Genomic DNA, 7898 nt, shown 5'->3' on the forward strand with positions numbered 1-7898 from the left:
TCCAAATTTGTCCCAGGCCATTTTTAAACAGTCACTATTGTAAATCTTTTATGGACTTCTTGTAAAATAGTAACCTTTGAGCTTCAAGTACAGTTAAAAGTGAAATTTCAAAAATCAAAGTGCAAGAAGTAAACACATATATTACAACCTCAAAATATTACTACCATAAAGATTAGAACCCTTTTCAGAAAGGACATGAGTTTTTGGCATGGATTTTGGCATGGAATCCTCATATTAAGTTCATCTATATTATAGCATGCTAATTGTCTCCTATGTATTCGATCACATTGTTTTGAATGGTTTGAGAATCCAATTTTCAATCACATTCATAATACTATCTTTGTTATTATGTTATGTTTCATTTCGAACCTAACACATTTTATATTCTAGCATGCTAATTGTTTGCTCTGTATTCGATCACATTGTTTAGAAACAGAACCTTGCTATACCTCAGGACATTGCTCCAATTCAGTCATGTTATGCCTCAGTTCTGCTATGCCTCAGGACAAAGCTCCAGTTCTTTTCGGAAAAACGCTCTTGCCTTATTTCCTCCTATTTCGATTCAAATGATTACGTTCATCTCATTTTTACACAGTCAAAATTATTCTCCACCCAGGATACTTAGGGAACATGGGAGTTTATTTAAACAGGTTTGGTTTCCTTAGATGGACTCATCAAAATAAGTTCTTTGAACATATAAACAAAATGAACTATCTTAGGCTAAATGCTTTACTAGCTTCACAACTCTTACCTTATTTCCTCCTATTTCGATTCAAATGATTAAGTTCATCTATATTCTAGCATGCTAATTGTCTGCTCTGTATTCGATCACATTGTTTTGAATGGTTTGAGAATCCATTTCGTTGTCAGAACTGAGTTGGCTCACACTTTGGCCCAGTGCAATTCCTTCGTGGGCACTTGTGCTTATATGAGTCCTGAAAGGTTCGATCCTGATGGGTATTAATATACAATTTCTATTGTCTTCTGTAATGCAGTTCCTCTGGTTTTTGAGTTTTTTCTGTTGTATCAATAGAAATTAGGTACATTCTGCAACCTTAGTCAGGATGATACATCTAATTTTGGTGTTTAATGTTTAGACTAGATTCAATAGACAACAACTATACATGAAATGTTAGCAGATAATATGCTAATATAAACAACTCAGTGGTAGAAACAAAAATGGTCAGATACAGAGGACTCAAGTAGATTGCTAATCTGGAGATATATAATGTAGTATCTTGTTTAATGTGGCAGGTTTTTACTACTTTCTAAATTCAATTGCTGATTTAACTGGCAGAAAGTTTTGGGCCAAACAATTCATTGAATTTTGAGTTGGGATGATTGGGATGATTGAATTTTGAAGTTCACCCTTGCACAAGCCAATTGCAATGTCTTGGTAGTCTTTCAACATATTCAAGTATTTTGATTTGGCTTTGGTAATGTTGGTAGTTAAGGGAGTTCATTCCTTCATTCCTCACTAGATTATATTTCCATGAGTCTGGTAAAGGGGAAACAGATTCAACCTACATCCATGCAGTTTGAGTTTTTTTGTAGGACTAAAAAATATGCTTCACAAGAGGGAGAAAGGAGACCTAGATGGCACAGATCACAATGTAAGGACAATCCATAATTAACTAGGACCGTGTAACATAGGTCTTTTCAGGTTCAATGGAAACCTTCTCTCCAACTTGAGATCTTGGACTTATGCTTCCAGGACGCCGAGTTAATCTATGGATTGGCCTTCATTCATCAGTAAGCATCAACATGCTTAATTTAATATTTTGGTTGTTTGGAATGAATCCAATTCCAAGGTCCATGGCCATCAATGAACATCAACATGCTTAACTCTCTAATGATCCATTTAGCACAAAGAGCTTGGCTTTGGGTATCAATGTCAATTATTCTAGCCAATGCTTGATTACCAATCTCATCTCTGGGTAGAAGAAATGATAAATCATTGTTGAAATTTCTATGAAGTGTAATGGCACTTCCAAAATTGATTTGTAATGCTAATTCTGTATCAGAGTTTGTAGAACTAATAGACTTTTCCAATTGCTAGAAAAAAATGGAGTAATGGTTTACTGAAAATCTGAAATATGTAGTTTCGATTACAGTATAGGGTATGGTTGTTCTATTTTGACAGTTCAACCAAAGAAAGGTTTGGATTCTGGATGCAGTCTTTGTGCAATGTTGTTTATTGTTTAGACTAGACTCAATACACAACAACTATACACGAAATGTTAGCAGAAAATATGCTAATATAAACAACTCAGTGGTAGAAACAAAAATGGTCAGATATAGAGGACTCAAGTAGATTGCTAATCTGGAGATATATAATGTAGTATCTTGTCTAATGTGGCAGGTTTTTACTACTTTCTAAATTCAATTGCTGATTTAACTGGCAGAAAGGTTTGGGCCGAACAATTCATTGAATTTTGAGTTGGGATGATTGAAGTCCTGTTATACCTGACGATAAAGATCTAATTCATTCACATGCCATCTATCTTTCCTCATGATTTTCATCCTCCGTATGATTCAATCAACTTTGTTGACCATTTTCTCAAGCTACAACAACACAAAGCAGAAATATAAAATACCGAAACACAAATATGAAAGACCCAACACAAAATTAATGTGGTTTTCATGTGTGTGACGTGATTTGAAAAAGAATAAAATACCTAACCACCTAATGTTAAAATTCTTTCATCCTAGAAAGCAATGCACTTTTTATATTCTTATTTGTCTTATTATCCATTTTTTACATTTGTAATGTTCTCATCCTTCTCTACCTTTATCAATAACCCTCACATATAATTTTCATGTGGTCATACAATCTTCCACTTAATGTTGCAATGTCTTCCAACAAGCTCAAATATTCATTTTATAGTGTAATCTTTGAAATTGATTCTTTTAACATAGTTGTCATATGAATTGCACGAATTTCATCAATGTTATTATAGGTCCCTTTAATATAGTTGTCATATGAATGGGAGCATTGTTAATATATTTTCTTCACAGTAATTTAGAATATTTGTATATTTCCTTCCATTGAGAATATTTGTACTGATTTGACCATGGTTTCATCAATACTTTACAATATAATATGATTATATTATTGCTAAACTATCACTCTCCTCTTATTCTTCATAATTATTCTTTGTCTGTAAATTTCAGATATCAGCGAGAAGAAGCAAGAATTGAAGCTTGGATAAATCTGCAATTCAAAAGATGAAGCTGAAACCAAAAAACTTGAGGTATAAGGAGTGTGCCTATAAATATTTGTACACATTTTTTTTTTTAAATATTCAATGATATTTCATCCAGGCAACATCTTTGTCTGCTACCTAACAATTGGCAAATTGTCTTGGATAGCTTAATAATTAGATTGTAGACTACAGAAATTTGAAACACCATGCATTTGGCACGAATCTTACTTCTACTGAAAAGGAAATGTTGGTATGCATTGAATGACATTTCTCCACTTTTCATTTCGTGGAGACTATATCATTTAGAACATATTTCGTAGCTTAGGTTTCAACCTTAATAGGATTTTTTCATACGAAATGTTTCTAACATGCATAGGTTTCTGAAATTTTCAATTTATAGTATTAAGTATGTTACGCCTGTCTGATTGTTTCTAACATGCGTAGGTTTATGAAATTGTCAATTTACAGTTTTAACTATGTTTGAAAGAGAATGATCATATGGAAGTTGTTGTCATAAATATCTTCATTTTTATGTTTACAAGCCTAGATAACCACTCAATTACAAACAAATTGAACATGCTTCCTGCCCTTTAGTTCATAAATTTTCATGTAGTGTTATAGGAATGTAATGAATGTTAAACATATTACGCGAAGAAAACCACATTTATAAATTCTGTTTTGTATAATACTCATTTTGTTATCTCTACTTTCAGAAAATGACAACAAACCTTACTGAGAATGCTATTTTCTCAATGCTCTCTGGATCAACTCATATTCAACCATACCTACAAATTGTTGAACTTGAACCCATACAATCAATGCAAAATTAAACTCCATGATATCCCACTACCATATCTGATGGCACACATATGAAACACCTTATGCTTCCAACAGATTTCAATGACCTTGTAGCAAGAGGCTTGCTACAAAAGGGTTTTGTTATAAATCTTAAAATCTGGACTACTTCAACTATTGTTCCATCAATGTAAGTTTGTTATAAATTTCTTATTTCAACTTTAACATTTTTATCGATAACACTTCTAACTCTAAAAATTATTCCTATGACTCTCATTTTCCGTGTAGGTCTATAAAGCTAATAGACTTCGAGATTTATGCTTCATCTACACCCTTAATTGGTAATCCAAAAAATATGAGTATCCCGATCACATTTGAAGAAGACACTCCCTCCTCATCGAACCAAGATCCTTCATCAAAAAGGCACTGCCCTCTTCCAACTACTCCAACCCCATCCATCATTTCAGTCCAAATTCCCATCAAATCACTAAACCCTTACCATTCAAATTGGTGCATAAAAGGATACGTTCAAAGGAAAACAACTCTTCGACAATTTCAGAATCAATACGGACCCGGTAAAGTGTTTGGCTTTGACTTGTTTGATACAGAAGGTGGAGAAATACATATTACTTGTTTCAACAATGTCGTTGATTATTTTTTTGACAAAATCCAACTTGGAAATGTCTACATTGTCTCTAAAGGGAATGTGGAAATGGCTAATAAGCAATACAACCACTTAAACAATGACTAGGAAATTTTGTTAAATGCAACATCTACCATAGAGCATGTTGCCAGCGAAAAAAACATAAGCCAACGGTGCAATTCAATATAAAATCAATCAATGATATCAGAACAACAAACGTCAACTCCATTGTTGATATTCTTGGTATTGTCACTGACATTTCCAGTGTGTGCACTATACATAGAAAAGACGACTCTGAAGTTACTAAACAAACACTACAACTTCAAGACATGTCTGGGTATAACATGGATGCAATCTTTTGGGGAGGAAATTTTGATGCCGTATCACAAGAAATATCCTCCCTATGTGCTGTAGGAAATAACCCCATCATTGCAATCAAGTTTGCCCGTGTTGGAGAATTTAATGGAAAAAATGTCGGCACTACAACGAGATCCATTATTCTTGTAGATCCTGACATTGAAGAGGCCCACACGCTAAAGTCATGGTTTAAAAGAGAAGGTTCCACTGCAGCTTCTACATCCTTGAAAACAAGATATTCAGCTCCTTTTGGCCATCAACAAAAAAAAGAACAATTGCTGATATTTACAATATGGATTCCTCATAGAAACTAGCATTCTTCCAATTGAAGGGCACAATAACAAAAATTGGGATGGAAAATTTTTACTACATTTATTTCTCGTCCATCCTTGATGTGAAAAAATGCATGAAAAAACATATTCCACAAAATACATGCATGCGGTTTTTCCCAAAATACAATGCCAAAGTAACTAACTGTGATTACAAATACTTAATATCAACATGCAAGATCACACTATTGAATTAGCTTCAACTGTTGCTTTCGAAGATGCGGGATCTACAATTCTTGGGAATAATGCCAAAGACTTCTATTTGTTATCCTCAGATCCAGATCTAATCATGGAAATTTCCTCCAAAGCACTATGGACAGATCATATCTTCACACTACCAGTGAAGAAAGAAACATTTAAAGGAATACCAGGATTGAAATGTGTTATCATGAAAGAAGAAAGCTTGCATTTCACAACGGAATGCAACAACATCCTTCAAGCAATTGATAACATGTCGATATCATAGATAGATATCATAAAATGTATTTCTCATTTTCTGACAGTTTCTATTATCTTATGTTATAAATACAATTTTGCACCATATACTATTGCATGCCTTCTCGCCAAATTCTCTTATCTAGTATTGAAATAAATATTCATCCTCCATTGTATGGAGCATTGTGTATGTACACATATTCACATTCTTTTCATCTTATTTATTTTAACAAATGAGGTAACTTGCTACATTACACATGCAACTATCTACATGTATAAATGAAAATTACTTAAATGTTATTTCAAACACATTATTCAAATAAAAAATTCACATAAAACTATTCAAAAATTCAATTTATTTCTCCTCTTTCGCTTTTATACAATAACATGGTTGTTCTCTCCAAATAACATTCATGTTTTCCCCTCTCTTGCCTATAGGTACCATAACTTTTTCAAATGTTTTCTTCTTGTAATGATGAACGCGCTCGAAGATACTATGCAGCAAATAAAGAACGAATAAATGCACGTCGATGTGAGCTTTATCAGGCAAAAAAAGGCATCACAGAATGTCAAAAAAACAAAAATCAGAAGGAAAACCAACATTCATCGTCTGAAACGTATGGTGAACATTCACATTGGCCGTCAAACCTCTCTGTATTTCCCAATTTCCACCCCGAAAGCAATCCTCCTTCACAATTATCAAACTCTCTATCTTTTCAACAAACCTCTCAAACAAACATATCCATACCTCATTGCCCTAACCCCTCCTTTGCACATGCTTTCAACAACGTTTACACTAATCAAGCACATCGAGAATTTTGTGTAGAGATTGATAAACTTGCACGTAAATGCCCACGCTCCATTTGTCTTGAATCATATCCTAGAATACAAATCCGCAATTCGAGCCAAATGTATTGTCGCTCCAGATGCATATCTAAAAAAAGGGTCATCGGTTCTTAATATCAAACAACACGGACCCTGGTCCTTAGCCAGCTGTCCTTACTTCTCTTTAACAAATATAAGAAATTCTCATTGCTAAGGTTAACACTATACTCCAGGTAACACATGCACGTGGTGGCCAATATAAATACAATGGCCACACAATTTGTTTTCCACAAGACATTACAAAAATCGCAAGAATGTTGCCACGACGTGTTGAAGACTTGGACATTCTAATTGTAACCTGTCATAGTAATGACCACCATGCTTATGATTGCATTGTCAGTAGACATCACGTTCTCGTTGCATTATAATAGAAATTGGCAAATGACCCATACTATAAGAATGCTTGTATTGATAACAACACACTAGCATCCTTACCAACAATCCTCACCGATGTCTCCTCCTCCCTTCGCCATTCCAATACCATAGAAACAACTATAAACCTTTCACCTGAACTACCACTTGAGCCCACTGAATATTCCGCAAACCCATCCCTACACCAAACATCATCATTCATACCCATTATTCCCAATACAAATATAGAAATCCAAGAAATACTCCATTATTTACATGCTCACAACCACCATTCTGATACTACAATTGAATGGTCACCAATTGGCTTATCCCTAATTAGTGAATACAACACAGAAGGTCTACTCTCTATGGCTTTCCCCACCCTTTTCCCCATAGGAGCTGCAATGCCAAATCAAGAAAGAATGAAACTAGTGTGGTTACTTGAATACACACTTCATCTCATACGTTACTACGATAACAGATTCTACAAGCACCCACGGTTTCGTTATTACACATATAATCTCATGATGCGACATCGCAGTCAAGCAACAACCTCTGTTTTTGTGAAAAAGAACATCGCAGATAACTTTCCAACATATATTCAAGATCTAAACATCTGATTAGAACAGTTTCCAGACTAGCAATTGGCATAGAAAGTCATGTGATTCAATTTCTCTTTACGTGGAACAAGATCTTTTTGGCACAAAGCTAAAAATGAACTAACATACATGATATCTTAGCTTGGTTGCTTGACGTTCTTCTTCACATTAAGTGCAGCTGATACAAAATGGCCTAATCTTCATGCAGTCATGCTCGGATGTCAACCTTCTGATATTGCAAAACAACAAAAATGGAGAAGCGATAACATTATCTCTAACCCACATTTAACATCACTAT

Source organism: Pinus tabuliformis, chromosome 6, assembly GCF_031772625.1.
Source record: "Pinus tabuliformis cultivar Carrire ecotype Pingquan chromosome 6, CPIR1, whole genome shotgun sequence".
Taxonomy (NCBI): Eukaryota; Viridiplantae; Streptophyta; class Pinopsida; order Pinales; family Pinaceae; genus Pinus; species Pinus tabuliformis.